The following is a 17882-nucleotide window of genomic DNA, read 5'->3' on the forward strand; positions in this document are numbered from 1 at the left end:
CAACCAAGCAAGATTCCAGCCATCAATCAACCTGTAGTAACTTTTATTTAATTGTATTTTAAAGGCATATGAGGTTACAGTAGTAGCTGAAAAAACACCTAAAAAGCCACATCAAAGTTAACTAATAGTGCCAAAAGGTTCACCAGAATTTGCTTCTAAGTCCCTAAGTAGGATGCCTTGTTCTTTTATAGATTTTCCTCTTTGGCTGTTTCTCAGCCATCTGTGTGAAATTGTTTTATAATGAAGTTTTTCTTTCTTTCTTTCTTTCTTTCTTTCTTTCTTTCTTTCTTTCTTTCATTTATTTATTTTTGCATAATCATAAAAGTAATACATGTTTATTATGGAGCATTTTGGAAGAAAAGTATGCATTTAAAAAAAAATCCTTAAAGTCCCCATTATAGCTTACTCTTCCGAGATAAGCATTAACATTTGGTTGCATTTCCTTTTTTCCTTTTTCTGTGTAAATGTGTATATGTGTTTACATATACATACACACAAACGTATCAACAAAATAGGACCAAAAAGTATTCATATACATTTTTGTGTTCTGCTTTTTTCTCTTAAAATCTGTTATTAGCATTTGTTTCCCCATTTCCCATGTCCTTTGTTCTCTGTTCTCACATTTATTCCCCCAATTCCCAATCTCATTTCCTACCAGCCCCCCTACTCATAATTTTCTCAGTCCTCACCTTGCTGCCCCCCCAATTGATCCTCAATGCTGCAGCCAAAGGCATTTTTCTCCAGTATGATACTAATCACTTTACTCCCCTATTTTAAAACATTTGACACGTTGCCTCTTAGCTCACATGGTAAATCCAAGTTCCCTTTAGTGTCCTACATGACCTTCACCTCTCTACTCAAGCTTCTCTTTCAGTCATAGCCAGTTGCTTTCTCCCTCTATATATTCTCTGCTATTGCAGCGTTTCTAAAAGTGTGACCCACAGGCCACCTGCTTTAGTGTTCCAGAGGAACACTAAATGTGGAGTCTAAGGTTATACACCAGGTGCCCTGAATCAGAAGTTCTCGATGTCCCTCTATTTTCAATAAGGTCTCTAAGTGATTTTTGAATACCCTACAACATGGAAACTTCTTTGCTAAGACCTAAAAAAAAAAAAAAAATTAAAATTGATTGTTCAAAGGAATTTCTCATCCATTCCATATCTCATTTGATCCTCATTGCATTGCTCTGAGGTCGGTTTTATCACTATTCTATTCATTCCACAGAAGAGAAAGCATACAGATGAATCACAGACATTAAGAGATTTGTCCAATCTACACAACCAGTAAGATCTGGAGATAATATAACTTTCAAGAATGCTATCTCTAAAACCAAATCTTATGAGGTTTCCACTGTACATTACCAGCTTCCCACTTTGACCTGTAAAGAGAGAAACTTATTTCTATGTGCCTTTAGTAAAGGCATTCATCCTTTAAGACTGTGGTAGACATCGCAGGTGCTATCACCATAGCCCTGAACACTCAGGTGCACTGAACACTCCAGTGCACACAGTTGGGTTGGCCTTCTCCTGCGAGTACCTAATATTCTTTGGTTAACATCTTTGTCTTGACCTGAGCAAGAGACAGACTTGAAATGCTAGGGAGTCCGAGCCCCCCGGGGCCAATGGCAGATGGGAGCTAGAGATAAATACTCTAGGCTTGTCACCTCAGGTGGGGTGAGGGGAATTTGAGATGTGATCTACAGAGAGCCCCAGAGGTGTTTAAGTGGCACACCACCTCACAAAGCTTCCTTTTTTCCTCCTCCCTTCCTTCTCCTGTCTCACATTCTCATTCAGCCCTGGTACTTTCTGGGGATCACCTGCCAAGTAAACTACTTAAACTCACATCTTGTCTCAAGGTCTGCTTCAGGAACCCAACTTAAAACAGAGACCCAGCTTACATACGGCTTTTGAATTTCAAGTGACAGAAACACAAATCACACAGTGATAACAACAACAGAAACTAATGCACATAGCTGAAAAGTCCAGGTAGAGAGCTTGCTTCTGATACAGTCAGCTGCACACATGCAAAGGATGTTACCCTTTCTGTGGTTCTCTTTCTGGCTCTTCACCTTCTCACTGCCATCACTTCTCTCTGTTTTGTTTTTCTTCATATGGTTTTATTCTCACAAAGTAATGCTGTGCTGAATCAAGCTAGAACCATTTATCCATATTTTCATATTTTTTTAATGTCTAAAATCTTTTTTTGAGAATTAGATTTTTATTTTTTGTTTATTTAGTTTTTATTTCATAATTGTAAATTTAACTCTGCAATCCAGCTAGACTTGGAAGGGAGTAAGGAAAATATGGAACCCATGGAACTGTCAGAGCACAAAGATTATAGGATATTTTGAGCAGATGGGAGTGAAAGGGTGCTATAGAAGGAATGGTCTGGTAGTTAAGATAAAACACAAGTCAAATTTATTAGATTTGTCCACAGTCAGCAATGGTGATCTTCTTGCTAGTCTTGCCATTGCTGGACCCAAAGCACTCTATGGCTTCCATAATATTCATGCCATCTTTCACCTTGCCAAAGACCACATGTTTGCCACCCCACCACTCAATCTTGGCAACGCAGATGAAAAACTGGGAACTCTGTGATGGGTTTGGCATTTGCTATGGACAAGATGAAAGGACCTGTGTGCTTCAGGATGAAATTCCCATCATCAAATTTCTCCCCATAGACGAAATTACCACCAGCACCATTATGGTGTATGACATCATCATCCTGGCACATAAATTCTGGAATAATCCTGGGAAAGTAGCAACCTTTGAAACCAAATCCTTTCTTCCCAGTGCTCAGAGAACAAGAGTTTTCTGGTGTCTTTGGAATTTTGTCTGCAACCAGCTGGAACGAGATACTGCTCAAGGACTCACTCTATGGAGATATCAAAGAATATGGTGGGGTCGACCATGGCTGAGAGTCACAAGCAGCTCTGGGACAATGATGTCTACAAGGCCAAGGATTAAATTTTTAAATATTATTGTGAGCTTGCTTCCATTAAAGTTAAATTATAACAAATTATTTTTAGAGTAAATAAAATATTTATACTTAAAATAATATTGTGAGTTTTAATACACATGCTTTTCAGTTTTTTCAATATTTTTTTGACTACTTTAATATTCTGGGAAAAAAACTAGCCATTAAAAAAATATAAAAGCATACATATAGGGGACACATTCTTCCTTTTACCTCAAGCTCCAATAGGGCTCAATGTGACATTGTCTTCATTTAAAATTTTGATGTTTTACTTGTTTGGAGGTTCTTCAAAAACTTAAAAATAGAACTATGATCCAGTTAATTGCACACTGGATTTTTTTCCAAAAAACACAAAAATACCATTTAAAGGGATACATGTACCCTTAGGTTTATTGCAGCATTATTACAACAGTCAAATTATGGAAGCGGCCCAAGTATCCATCGATAGATGAATGGATAAAGAAGATGTGTAAAAAAGAATGAAATCTTGCCATTTGCAACAACATGGATTAAGACAGTATAATGCTAAGTGAAATAAATCAGTCAGAGAAAGACAAATACCATATGACTTCACTCATATATGGAATTTAAGAAACAAAACAAATGAGCAAATGGAAAAAAAAGAGACAGAAAGAAACAAACCAAGAAACAGACTCTTAATTATAGAGAACCAACTGGTGGTTACTATAAGGGAGGTGGGTGGGGGAATGAGTGAAACAGGTGCAGGGGATTATGAGTACACTTACCATGACGAGCACTGAGTAATGTATAAAATTGTTGAATCATATATTGTACACCTGAAACTAATAAGACACTATATGCTATTTGGGAATTAAAATAAAAGGAAAAAAATAAAATAAAATAAAATAAAATAAAATAAAATAAAATAAAATAAAATAAAATAAAATAAAATAAAATAAAATAAAATAAAATAAAATAAAATATAAAATAAATAAAAGTAGATGCTCCCTGCTATGACTGCTTCTACAGAAACAGCTACATCTCTCTGATGGCATGATCTGTGCAATGGTTGATCCTGCTGCTAGTTTGGCCACATGGCTAGCAGCTCAGTCCTCTGCTGACTGGGACTGTTATACCCTACCTGTAAGACTCTTGTTTTTTGTCTCCTCCATACCCTTCAGGTACCCCAAACTTAGGTATATTAGGGAACTGGGGTGGTTGGGGTCTTTCCTAATCAGGATGGTAGCTGAAGCTGTTCTCACTGAGCTGGTTATTCCAGCAAAAGATTTCAACCTAGGACTCCCTCCTCTTGAGATGTGAATTCTCTACATGAGGGCCAGAATTGCTCCAATGGTCCCATTCCCTCAAGACTTCATCTTCTTCCTGCCTTTTGAACTCAATATTTAGCCCAGGGCTCCTCAGAAAACTCTGCCCTGGTTCCATTAACAGGGTTGACAACTGATACCTTGCATTAAGCTGATCTCCCCAGTGGAAGTAAGCATCTCTTATCCATGGGATGGCTTCCTACACATCCAGGGCCACCAGGCAGCCCAGTGCCCTAGGCCACTCTCCTGAGCACAGGGAGAAAACAGTCCATTACCTAGGGCTCTGCATGATAAGTCCTGCTAACCATCTTCTTTCTCAAAGGCAACTGCATTTCCTAGAATCTACCATCTTTTGAGAACTCTGTTTAGTTTTCTTGGACATATGGTGAGTGAGAATTTTTTTTTTTAAATTAACTGTATTTTTATATCCTAGTAGCCAACAGTCAAATTACATTTAAGAAAATAATGCCATTTACAATAACATGGAAAAATATGAAATCCTTAGGGATTACTCTGACAAAAGCTGAGTGAGAGACCAATACCCTAAAAACTAAACATTATTGAGTCAAAGGAAAGAAGACCTAAATACATGGAGATGAGTAGTGCACTTATGGATTGGAAGACTCATTTGAGGAGTCTGTTCCCATATCTACAGATTCAACACAGTCCTTTTCAAAACTCCAACAAGTTTGTTTGCAGAAATTCAAAAGCTGATTCTAAAATTCATATTGAAATGCAAATGACCTTGAGTGGCCAAAAGACCTTTGAAAAAGAGAATGAAGTTAGAGAAGTCAAACCTCTTGACTATGAGTTATTATAGAGCTGCAGTAGTGGGGGCAGTGTGTGGTGTTGGCTTCCTGATAGGCAAATTGATCAACTGAACAAAATGGAGAGTAAAGAAATAGACCTATATACATACGATCAATTGATTGTTAATAAAAATGCAAAGACAATTCAGTGAAAAAAAGATACTCTAACAAATAGTGCTGGGACAATTAGATACCCATATGCAAAACAAACAAACAAAACAAAACAAAACATAACAAAAACCAAACTGAATTTTCATGCATCCCTCACACTATATAAAAAATTAACTTAAAATGGATCAAAGGCAAAATGTAAAATCTAAAACTACAAAATTTATAGAAGAAAACATAGGAGATAATCCCTGTGGTTTTGAGTTAAAGATTTCTTAGATATGCCACTAAAAGCATGATCTGTAAAGTGAAAAATACATTAGTCTTCATAAAAATTTAAAACATCCAGTCTTTGGAAGATACTATTAAGAAAATGAAAAGTCACACTACTGTGGGAGAAAATATTTGCATTTGAAAAGCATATATCTGATAAAGGACTTGTATTTATATACATTTATGAATTATTATATATAATAAATATAATATATATAAATATAATAACATGGATATCCTCAACATAATTATGCAAATTAAAAGTAATCAGATTTAAAAAAGGTAATAGTATTGATTCCAATTATATAAATTTCTAGAAATGAATACTAACCCATATATTGAAAGCAGAGCTGTGGTTAACTGGGGTTGGGGAGAGGGAAGGGATGGAGGTTAGGAGGAAGGGGCCAAAGTGGCTTTGGGGGTGATGCGTATATTCACGTCAAAAGTTATCATACTGTGCACTTTGTGCAGTTTAGGGGCGCCTGGGTGGCTCAGTCAGTTAAGCGTCTGACATGATCCCAGGATCCTGGGATGGAGCCCCGAGCCCTGGGTCAGGCTCCCCCCTCAACAGGCAGTCTGTTTGTCCCTCTCCATCTGCTCTTCCCTACCACTCGTGTTCTCTCTGCCTCTCTTTCAAATAAAGAAATAAAATCTTAAAAAAAATAAGCATGTGCAATTTATGTCAGGTTTTCAACAAAACAGTTTAAAACAAAACACACACAGCACTCATCTTAGGATATCATAAAGCCAACCCCTCTGCCTTTCCAAGGTTTTGATATATCATACATACGATTAGCATCCCAATTTGTCCAGTTAGTTTATTCCCCTTCTGTTTCCAGCAGAACTCAAAGTAAGTGTGTTATACTTGAATGTGTGGCCCAGGAAGTCTCAGAGGGGTGGCTGACTCAAAATTAGGTACACGGTTGTTTCTCACTTAAATCTTAAGAAAAGCCACAATCTCCTCCCTTATATGCCAGCACTCCCCCTCCTCCTTCTCTCAGAAGTAGCCAATCTTATAGTCAGAGTGCTTTTCACTTTTTCTTCATTTTGTTTCAAGAATCTGTTCAATTCCTTGGTTCCTCCCGAGAGAAGTCTAAAGCAGCGCCCAAGTATGATCCCCAAATATTCACTGATCCACATAGATAAGTACAAAACTCGAAGAGTATAGGAACAATTATTGCAATTTCAAAGAGTAATTGTATTTCTTTTAGGCCTACGAATTAAAAATTGGGACTTTACTTTATATGCCTTTTTATTGTTTTTTCTATTCTTTTTTAAGTTATAAATTAGTGAAGAATATATAACTTTCCATATGCAAAATAACTGAACAAAATATAGGCATAGAAAAATACAGCTACAAAATAAAAAGAGCGTCCTTTTAAAAACCATATTGACCTCTGCACTCTGTACAGGAAAAACATTTTTATTAACACAAAAGGTCTAGAGTGCTGGGTCTGGCATCAGACTATCGGGGTTTAATTTCTTACTTGCTAACTGACCTTGGGAAATTACGTACTATGTGCCCCCTTTTTTTTTCTTAAGATTTTATTTATTTATCATGAGAGGCACAGAGGGAGAGGCAGGGACATAGGCAGAGGGAGAAGCACAGGACCTGATCCCAGGATCTGGGGATCATGACCTAAGCCAAAGGCAGACACTAAACCACTGAGCCACCCAGGTGCCCCTACTCTGTGCCTTTTTATTAAATGTTAAATAGTAATAACATAGTCATCATCATCATCAAACCTGCTTTATACTTTCTATGAGTATATGAAAATTGCTTTGAAAAAGGCTTGGCGCATAGCAGGTGCTCAATAAAGGTGTTACCTGTTAATATATTTTTTTAAACCATTAGTCACATCAAGAGGCCAATAAAATATCCAAATCCCTTACATCAAAATGTTCTAATTATTTATGAGTTTTAATTAGAAAATGACCTTTTCAGAGGCAAGGAATGTTTGATATCAATCAGCAACCCTCGTATCTAGGCTGGAGGCTGACGTGTAATTGGCAGGCAATAAAGATGCCCGGAGCGCTCTTCTCCAGGATGTAGGCATGCCTTGCTCTTCTTGCCATCTGACCTCAACCTTTTTTTTTTTTAATTTTTTAAGATTTACTTATTTATTTTAGAAGGAGAGAGAGGAGGCAGGGGGAGGGGCAGAGGGAGAGAAGCAGATTTCCCACTGAGCGAGGAGCCTGATGTGGGGCTTGATCCCAGGGCCCCGAGATCATGACCTGAGCTGAAATCAAGAGTCAGACGCTTAACCAACTAAGCCACCCAGGTACCCCTCCAACTCAACTTTCAATCCTTGCCTCAGAGCTTCCCTTCAGAGACCACCTAGTGAAAAGAGCCCATCATGCCCTATTGCTCTCTAACCCATTTCCTGGTTTCTTTCCTCCCATCTCTCAGCACTATCCCAAATTATCTTTTGCCCTATTGGTTTTCTTACCGTTTTTCTTCTTCCCACTAGAATATAAGGTTCATAGACTCAGGAAATTTGTTTGTGTTTTTATTTGGTATTTCATTGCACCAGTGCCCAGAACAGCATTGGGAACACATTATTTTCTGTTCATTTTTTAAAAATTGTATTTTAGGGGATCCCTGGGTGGCGCAGCGGTTTGGCGCCTGCCTTTGACCCAGGGCGCGATCCTGGAGACCCGGGATCGAATCCCACGTCAGGCTCCCGGTGCATGGAGCCTGTTTCTCCCTCTGCCTGTGTCTCTGCCTCTCTCTCTCTCTCTCTCTCTGTGACTATCATAAATAAATAAAAATTTAAAAAAATTGTATTTTAAGGACATATCAATTCACAACCACTTGAAAATTAGAAAAACAAAACAAAGTATAAGACGCAAAACTGGACCTTTACCACAGATAGTTTGAGGGTCACTGATCTAAACAGGCTTATTTGTCATTTCCACACATACACAAACTGAGTCCCAGGATCGTTCAGTGCCTTGCCTAAAGGCTAACAAGTGGCCGTATCATAGGACTGGCATAAAACCCAGATTCCTGGATCTGAGCCTTGTGTTCTTCACCCCCCTCCTGCTGTGGCATCCCTTGCCTTTAGCAGGATAATGCGTCCTTGAGCTTCTTAGATCCTTCAAGTGTGTGAGTTGTCAGCTTTGGCTCACAGGTGACCAACAGCATGCCCTTACTCTGCATAGGGCCCCCAGACTGCTGCAACAGATGACACCCCAGAAGTTGTGCTGAAACAGCGGGGTTCTATCCCTGACTGGCGAGCAAGGCTCGGAGTTTCATTAGTACTGGATTCGCCTTGCTAAGTAAACATGCTTATTTGGTTTTAATATATTAGGCTTTGCTATTCAGAACTATATTAAACTGTCAATCATCTCCCCCATATTTCATATTGTTTCCTCTGGGCAGGGGCATGTGTGATGTTACACATGTCTCGCCAATAAAACAGCCCTCTGGATTGAAATCTGTTCAGGACTTATAGCAAGATGTCAAATTAATTGTACCGAAATAATGAGTTAGCACCAAATGCTAATTAAATATTGATGAAAGTCATACTTTCAATTATCTTCATTATGGCCCCATGTTTTATGTAGGCATTAAATGCTTGCAGTACAGCTACGTCTGGTAATTAGCTCTGCACTATTAAAAAAAAAAAAAAGCCCAAGTTATTGCCCTCCATATTAAAAGCACTTAGAAACCACTTGGAAAATGGTAACTCTGAAAAGAGGCAGTACTTTTTTTTTCTGAAAACGAAATGCTATGAATCCTGTACTTCCTGTTCATAGTAATGGATGCTCTTTTTTTTTTTTTTTTCCAACTAGGTGGGTTAAAAGTCAGAGAGTCCCTCAAAGTCCCCACTGAGCTCTGCTGAGTCATGACTTTTTCCACTCTGGTTAACCTCCAGCAGCCTCTCCTTTTAAGCACCCACCCTGCCTTTTACCTGTTTCCTGCCTGCAGGTGCAACGGCTGCCTCTGGCAAATATGACCATTGCTCCCATTTATTGAATTGTGCTTCCAGTGATTCTTGGAGCACAGTCCTTGCACTGCTAGCACTGGAATCACTGGTTTACTATTTAACATATAGACTCCCCGGTCCCCCACAGGTGACCCAACGGAGGAGGAGGAGCATTATTGCATTTAAGCAATAAGTAAATCTTAAAAAATTAAAAAAAAAAAAAGGTTGAGGTCAGATGGCAAGATGGCAAAGCCACCCACGCATCCATCCAGGGGCGTGGATGATACAGTTTGACAACTGATACCTCACAGCATTTTGCATCGTGGCTGTAAAGTAGAATAGACCTGGGGTCTTTTAATAGTGACTTCACTGATCTAAGGGCCACAGGAAATATGTGTATATGTGAACATATGCGCACACACAAGCACCTCGTACATGATTCTAATGTGTAGTTAGGGGGGAACCAGTCGAATGGGTGTTTAAACAATATTATACTCTGCATCCTTTCTGCTGGGAAAGTTCTTCTCATTTCTATGCTTGAGGATTTCTCTTTCCATTCATGTTAGTGAGGTGCTTTTTTTTTTTTGAAATGCTAACATACTATGTGCTGGTTTGTCATCTGCCTGTTTTCAGATCCATTCCTTCTAATATAAAACACCCTCGGGTGGGGGATTCCAGTGCCGCTGGGACATCTTATCACTGAGCCGTGCAAGCAAACTTTGGGCACATTGGGAACCCTGACTCCACCATCTATTGGCTGTGTGACTTTCCATAAGTTATTTAATTTCTCTGACCCTCAGTTCCCTCATCTGGGAAAGGGAAGTAGTAAAATCCATTTCCTCGGTTGACATGAACACCAAATGAAATGCTGTACAAGCACATGAGCCAAGTGGTTGATCTCCAGCAAAGGTGTAAACACAAGGAGGTTTCTATCTGAACCACTTAGCACATGTGAAAGGGCCTGGGAGATTCACAGCAAATACTCCATAAATGTCATTTAAAAAAAATTATTGGATTCTACAGCTGTTCTTTTTTTTTTTTTAATATTTTATTTATTTATTCATGAGAGAGAGACAGAGAGAGAGAGAGGCACAGATATAGGAAGAGGGAGAAGCAGGCTCCATGCAGGGAGCCCGATGTGGGACTCGATTCCGTGACTACAGGATCACACTCTGGGCCGAAGGCAGGTGCTAAACCGCTGAGCCATCCAGGGATCCCCTCTACAGCTATTCTATATTCATTCACGGAGTTGGGGTAGAAATAGATAAAATAAAATAAAAAGGAGCAGTAGAGAGAGCTGGTCCTATTGATGAAGGCTTCTGCTTCTGGCATAGGCTAAAACATTCTGCCCTGGAGAGCATAGCTTTTGTCACTCCTCAGCTCACAGTCCTCCAGCAGCTTCCATGTGAAAGCCAGAGTCCAGCTGTGGTCTCAACTCCTACCAGGCTTCCCTTGTTCATTGATTTCAAGCCACACAGGTCTTTATGCTGGCCCTAGAACCAACCAAAGGCCTCCCAGGGTCTTTATGATTTTCAGTCCCTTCTGCTGGGACCCCTCTTTGCCATCATTGCATTTATGGCTGGCTTCCTCATTGCACTCAGGTCTATGTTTAACTGTCACCTTCCCAGAGAGACTTCTTTGGCCACTCTACGAAAAGCAGTCCCCAGATCTCCTCATCACCCTGCCTTATTTATCTTCCTAGTATTTGCCTAGAATACCGTCTGCTTATTTTATCATCAGTCTACCATTCTAGGAAGTAAACCCCATAACAAGGGTTCGCTCATGTGTCTAGAAGCCTGCTTGACAGGTATGGAATGAATTAGTGACTGAAGGCAGGAGGTGAGAAGGGAAAGAGCACTTGCTCTGGTGGGCCATGCACCAGGCTTATAATCACTCTTTAGGTTAGTCCTGTTCTCACCATTGCACACATGGGCTCATAAGTGCTGCCACTTGCGAAGTCACAATGTCCCAAATCACAATTACAATCTTTCCCCTTAGCCTGTCTTGCTCCCAATGGATCTTATCTTAGTGAATGGCGGCAGCATCTTTTAAGCTGCTCAAATTAGAAAGCCAGGAGTCTAAAAACGAAACAAAACAAATAAAAAAAAAAACCCAAACCAGGAGTCTTTCTGGGGACACTCCTCTCCCTCACTGCCTATGCCAAATCCATCAGGAGACATAGTGACTTTGCCTCCTAAATATCTCTCAAGTCCATCTGCTTCTCTCCATCTTTATTAACTCTAGTCCAAGAAATCATTACTCTTTACTTCGATACTGTGGTTCTTACTACCTAGTTGACCCTCTTTTCCATGCTTGCTCTCTAACAACCCATCCTCTTCACAGAGACCTGAACAATCATTGCAACATTCAGAACTGATTATGCCCTGCTGTCTTTCCCTAGCTTAAATGTTTCAATGATTCCCCATCGTTCTTAGCACCATATTGAGATCCTAAGTTTGGCCTACAGTTTTGGTACCATCTTGCCCTTGCTTCCCTTCCATGGGTTTCCACTCTGCTCATCGTGTACTGGCCACTCTGGCCTTGGGCCACGTTTCTAAATAATCTTAGGGGCCTTCCTGGGTCATCCTGCATACTCTCATCACCCTCCGCCTTGTCGCCTGATTTTGTTTGTTTAATCCTTCATCCTTTAGGTTTCAGCCCAATTATATTTCAGAAATGTTTCCTGATCCCACAGGCTATGGACCAATGTCAACCTTCGCAGAACAAGTAGCTTCTGCATCAGGGAATTTACTACAGTTGTAACCAAGAGATTGTGAACTCATGCCTGTCTTTCCTACTAGGTTATAAACTCCTAGAGGCATTCTATACATTTATCTTGTGGATATTTTTCCATCACTTAGTATAGAGTTGCACATCGAATAAATAAATATTGTTCAATTAATGAGTATGACCTCAGTTTGAGTGGCGGACTTGATGGGGTTAGAACTTGGTTTGAACCTAAGGCTGTCCAACTCTTAACTGCACTAATGTTCTTTCAACCGAGGGGCCGGGGACTAGAGGAGGACTAGAGGTTCTGATGGCCCGGAAATTCTCATTTACTCATTCATTCTCCAGAGAGGAGAACTGGGACGCACTTACTGTGGGGGCCCTGGGGCTACCGTGTTCTTCTCTGTCCCCATCAGACTCCCAAATGGTTTAGAGTCTCACTCTTAGAGTTTCCCTTTGCTTTTTCACTTTAACTTTTAAAGCCATGACAGGATTTCACCTTTCAGGAGGCACGCTGCCTCATTTGGAGCTGTTCAGATAAGGGAAGCGAGAGCTTAATTGATGGAGAGTGACGAGGTAGGCGCTGCTGCATATCTGAAAATGGGGTGTGTGAGCAGAAATTGGATTTGTGGGGATAGTAGCAGTTGAAACAAGGCCATGCTGCTGAAGAGCTGCTAAAATTCCCTCATTTACTCATTCATTCATTCACTCCTTCAGGTAGTGAGAGAGCTCCTATTACTCTCCCCTCCTGCACCACACACACACACACACACACACACACACACACACACTGAATTCCTTTCAAGCTGTAACAAAATACAGTTGCCTCCCCCAAAGATGCCACACAATTTCCAGCTACTCACCTTTGAATATACCATCCTGATCTAGCATGAGATATACAACAATGACAAAAAGAGAAAAAAGCGGCTGGTACTGTCTTCATGGATCCTATAGTGTAGTGTGAGAGAGCCAATAAACAAATAAAAATGAAATACATAACAGTGAAATACATAACAGTGTTAGGTGATGATAGGCACTTTGAGGAAAATTAGTGTAATGTAAGAAGATAATAGACAGGGAAATAGGGCTAGGTTAGTTTGGATGAGTAGTCAGAGAAGGCCTCTTGGAGGAGGTGACATTTAAGCAAAGATTTTTTTTTTTTAAAGATTTTATTTATTTATTCATGAGAGACACGAAGAGAGAGAGAGAGAGGCAGAGACACAGGCAGAGGGAGAAGCAGCCTCCATGCAAGGAGCCTGATGTGGGACTCAATCCTGGGTCCCCAGGATCATGCCCTGGGCCAAAGGCAGACGCTCAACCACTGAGCCATCCAGGCGCCCCTTAAGCAAATATCTAATGAAATAGGCCACATGAAGACAGAAAGAAGTTTTCAAGCAGAGGAAGTAAGTGACGCAGGAAAAAGTTTGGTTCATGCTTTAGTTAGGGGAGACTAAATGTTTTAACAGATGTTGGAGGAGGTTACTGAATGTATATGAACAGTGGATAACCTTGGAACTGGACCCCAACAGTCAGAGACTCCTCACTCCCCTCCCTACCCTTGAAATGTGAATTCCGCTTGTCCCTTCTGGTCCTGGAAACTGTCCCAAGGATCCCGTCTCAAAGCAATGATGTGGTCCTGAGACTATCTGGATGGTATACACAACGGAACCCAGTTAAGACCTCTATGTAAACTTCTAAGATTTGACAAGTGGATGAAGAGATCTACTTGTCATGTGGCCACCCAAGACAAGCCTCGTAAATAAGTTCCCTTGTTTATTAAACCTGCCACCTATGAATCTGGAGTGGCCTGCCTCTCTCTGACCTACACGTGGGCTGGTTTAAGTTATATCTGGGATGCTCTTGGAGAGATTGGGAACCAAACCAATACAACCTGTGCCCATTATGGAAACTCAGTGGTTTAACACAAAAGATGCTTATTCTCCTTAAAAAAAAATTATTTATTTATTTGACACAGAGAGAGAGAGCACAAGCAGGGAGAGCTGCAGGCAGAGAGAGAGAGAGAAGCAGACTCCCCACTGAGCAGGGAGCCTGAAACAGAGCTTGATCCCAGGACCCGTGGATCATGACCTCAGCTGAAGGCAGCCACTTAACCAACTGAGCCACCCAGAAGCCCCCAAAGGATGCTTATATCTTGCTCATGGCAGAGGCCAGTGTCGATTTAGTGGATGTGCTTCCCCATATTGTTCCATGGACCCAGGACCCTTCCCCTGGTGGCTTTACCACTCTCTAGCATCCTGAGTCCTCTGTATCCCATTGGCAGATGAGGGAAACATGTTGTGGGGGGTTTTAACTGACCTGGTTTGAAAATGGCACGTATCACTCATTTTGTTATTTTGTCAGCAAGAACCCAGTCACATGCCACTTCTACTGGCACAGGAGGCTGGGAAATGCAACCTAGCTGTGTGCTTGGGAAGAAGAGGGTCCATGTTTGGGAAGCAGCTAGCCCATCTCTTGCCAGCACACATAAAGAGCATAGACGAGCCAGACTGTTGCTGAGAGAAGATGAAATTTGAGAGGTGGGGATGTAGTAGGGCAGGTAAGGCCTTTAGGTCATAAAATGGACTTTGTATTATTTTCTGAGTATATTGGCATGCTACCGGAGGATTTTAAACAAGCGAGTGATATGCTTGGATTTCAATTTTCAAAAGAACTTGAAAGCTCTTCAGAGTCTACAAAGTAGGGACAAGGGAGGCTATGATGATGATTCACGGGAGACGTGATGATAGCTGGGACTAAGGCATGCCTGTGGTGAAGTGCTGAAGAGTGGTCTGATGGAACATAGTTTTGAAGGAAAAGCAAACAGGAGTTACTGTTAAATTGGATGCAGAGCCTGACAGAAAGTGGAATCAATGAAGTTTGCTAAATTTTTTGTCTGAGAAATTAGGTAAATGGTCTTGCCCTTTACTGAGACGGTGGAGACTGGAGAAGGAGGAGGGGACAGAAATGGAGACTTCTCTTCTAGACATTGTGTGTGTAACACCTATTGAATAGCCAAGTGAAGATATCAAGTGGGCAACTGCAGGTGAGAAGCTCACAGGGGGAGGATAGGAAGGATAGGGGCTGGAGGTACAAAATTTGGAGTTGGGCACCTGGGTGGCTCAGTGGTTGAGTGTTTGCCTTCAGCTCAGGTTGTGATCCTGGGGATCCTGGGTTTGAGTCCAGCATTGGGCTCGGGGAGCCTGCTTCTCCCTCTGCCTGTGTCTCTGCCTCTCTTTCTGTGTTTCTCATGAATAAATAAATAAAATCTTTAAGAAAAAAATATTTGGGGTTATCAGCATGTCAGTGAATGAAACAGAGATTTCAGGAGGTCACTAAAGTCAGTAAAGAATTTTGAGGACCACGTTCAGGAGCATTTCAATATCTAAAGCTCGAATCATAGACTCTGGACTCAGGAATAAAAAAGCTCTAAGAAGTTAGTAGGTCAAACCTACTCGCCCTCTGTGGGTCCTCCTCTATTGTCCACTTTCTTCACCTGCAGAACCACTTGCCAAGGCCTCACTGTCACAACTGCCACACGGTGCATGAGAGCTGCCGGTCAGGAGCCAGTGTCGCTCAGTGAACACCCTGCAGCCATGGGGCACAGTGCCCACCTTCACTTCTCTGCCTTTGTCTACTTCTTGGCCCCAAGGCCACACAGCTTGAACTCAGAGGTCCAGGGGCTCATCAGCTTCTGGCTCTCACCAAAGCCCTGATGACTTTTCAATACTTTCATTAAATAACAAACACTAATGAAAACAGTCCTGTCTCTTCTTGCCTTTATATTTTGTCATAGAGACTCAAGTGTAGTTTTTTGGCTGAATCGGGAGTGATGTCCTTCTGTTCCTGGTTTTCTTTCTTTTCTCTTTCTTTCTTTCTTTCTTTCTTTCTTTCTTTCTTTCTTTCTTTCTTTCTTTCTTTCTTCTTTCTTTCTTTCTTTCTTCTTTCTTTCTTTCTTTCTTCTTTCTTTCTTTCTTTTCTTCTTTCTTTCTTTTTCTTTTTCTTTCTCTCTCTTTCTTTCTTTCTTTCTTTCTTTCTTTCTTTCTTTCTTCTTTCTTCTATCTTTCTTCTTTCTTTTTAAAGATTTTATTTATTTATTCACAAGAGACATAGAGAGAGGCAGAGACATAAGCAGAAGGAGAAGCAGGTTCCTCACAGGGAGCCCGATGTTCGACTCAGTCCCAGGACCCCGGGATCACGCCCTAAGCCAAAGGCAGACACTCAACCACTGAGCCACCCAGGCATCCCTGCTTCTGGTTTTTAACTTCCCCCTCAGGTTTTCCCATCCACTCTCCACTCTTATAACATTCAAATTCTCCTGTCTTTTCTGAATAACAAAATATATGCCAAGTATATTGATGAATGTGAACAGATCCTGGAAGAAAGATGTTGGAGGGATACCTAGTCTAGAGCTTGGCCAATCCCCAGTCAGGTTCCCCATTCCTTGACTTGATGATCTCTTCTGCTTTTAATAATCAAAGGATAGGTGAACAACAGCCCTTAAAGAATGGGCCGGGGGGCTTCTTATAACTGGCGGGGCATGTGGAACTCTCAAGAGAAACACTCTTCTCCACAGCTGAGCCAGCCATACGTGACTCACACTAGAACCAGGCTGAATGGAACAACAAAGGCGTGGGGATGGACAGACCACCCTTGGGTCATACTACGATGGTGGTCAGTTTCCATATCTTTTTCACTTAAAACATAGCTCTGCGTGTGTCCTACATTTCAGTTAGGTGGTGAGGTTACAGAGTTGAGTATTTATAGTACCACTATTCATAAATCATCCTTTTCCTAAATAATAATTCACTGCCTAGTTTAAGAGATTAAAAAAAATGAACAAATGATTGCAAAGCATTGTACTTGGTGAGGTGCCAGGCGTGTGATAGAAATGTAGAACAAATAGGAGCTGGCAGAGATGAGTGAGAAAACACTTTCAGGACGAGGTCAGGAGCATTAGCCCGTATTCAATAGAAATAACTAGAACACACACAATATAATAGAATATAAATGGTATACAATAGAAATAAAGTCATTGAGGTGAGAGAGAACTTGACACCTGGAGGCAGGGGGGTTAATTAGCAAGAATGTTAAGAAACAGCACAACACAGTCATACACTGAGGGTCTGTTGTATAGTAAAAATTGCTACACTCTTCCTGGAGGTAATTCATATTTCAACAGTCTTCACCTGTGACCCATCAATCCTGCCATTATGAATTTATCCTAGGAAAATAATCAGAGAGGTAGAAAAATATGCACAAAAATGTTTACCTCATTATTATTATTTTAATAGCTGTTTATAGTAGAGGAATAAAGTGAAATGTTGGGTGTTTCTTTCTCTGTTTCTTTCTGCTCCAGGCTCAGACTCTGGTGTGTCTTCATCCTTTTATGGCTTCAGCTCTTATTTAATGTCTTTTTCTGTAGTAGTTCTAACTCACTGGGTCTGTGTAACAGTTTCCTTTCCTTCCCCTTCAGGCCTAGGAATAGTAGGGATTTCCCACAGAGGCTTTCCCTGGGTGCCTCAATATCCCTTGGTACTCCCTTTATTCTTGCAACAGCTCTAAAAATAGTCCTTTTTGTTAAATTTTCTTCAAAATACTTCTTCAGTGTATCTTGTGTTTCCTGCTAGAATATTGACTATCACCTAAGCTTTTAGAGAATAATTTTGAAAGGTGGACTTTTAATAATTCTATGATTATGGCCCTAAATGGATGGACCCAAAAGGTAGTCTTCTCTTATTCTCAATTGACTACCACACAAGTAAGTGAGCATA

At 40.7% G+C, this 17882-nt stretch overlaps 1 pseudogene; it reads right to left on the bottom strand.

The window, feature by feature from the left end:
* Positions 1–2420: 2420 nt before the first annotated feature.
* LOC121482087 lies at positions 2421–2911 on the bottom strand (annotated as a pseudogene).
* Between the last annotated feature and the right edge of the window lie 14971 nt (positions 2912–17882).

The sequence above is a fragment of the Vulpes lagopus genome, chromosome 24 (genome assembly GCF_018345385.1).
Source record: "Vulpes lagopus strain Blue_001 chromosome 24, ASM1834538v1, whole genome shotgun sequence".
NCBI classification, from domain to species: Eukaryota; Metazoa; Chordata; class Mammalia; order Carnivora; family Canidae; genus Vulpes; species Vulpes lagopus.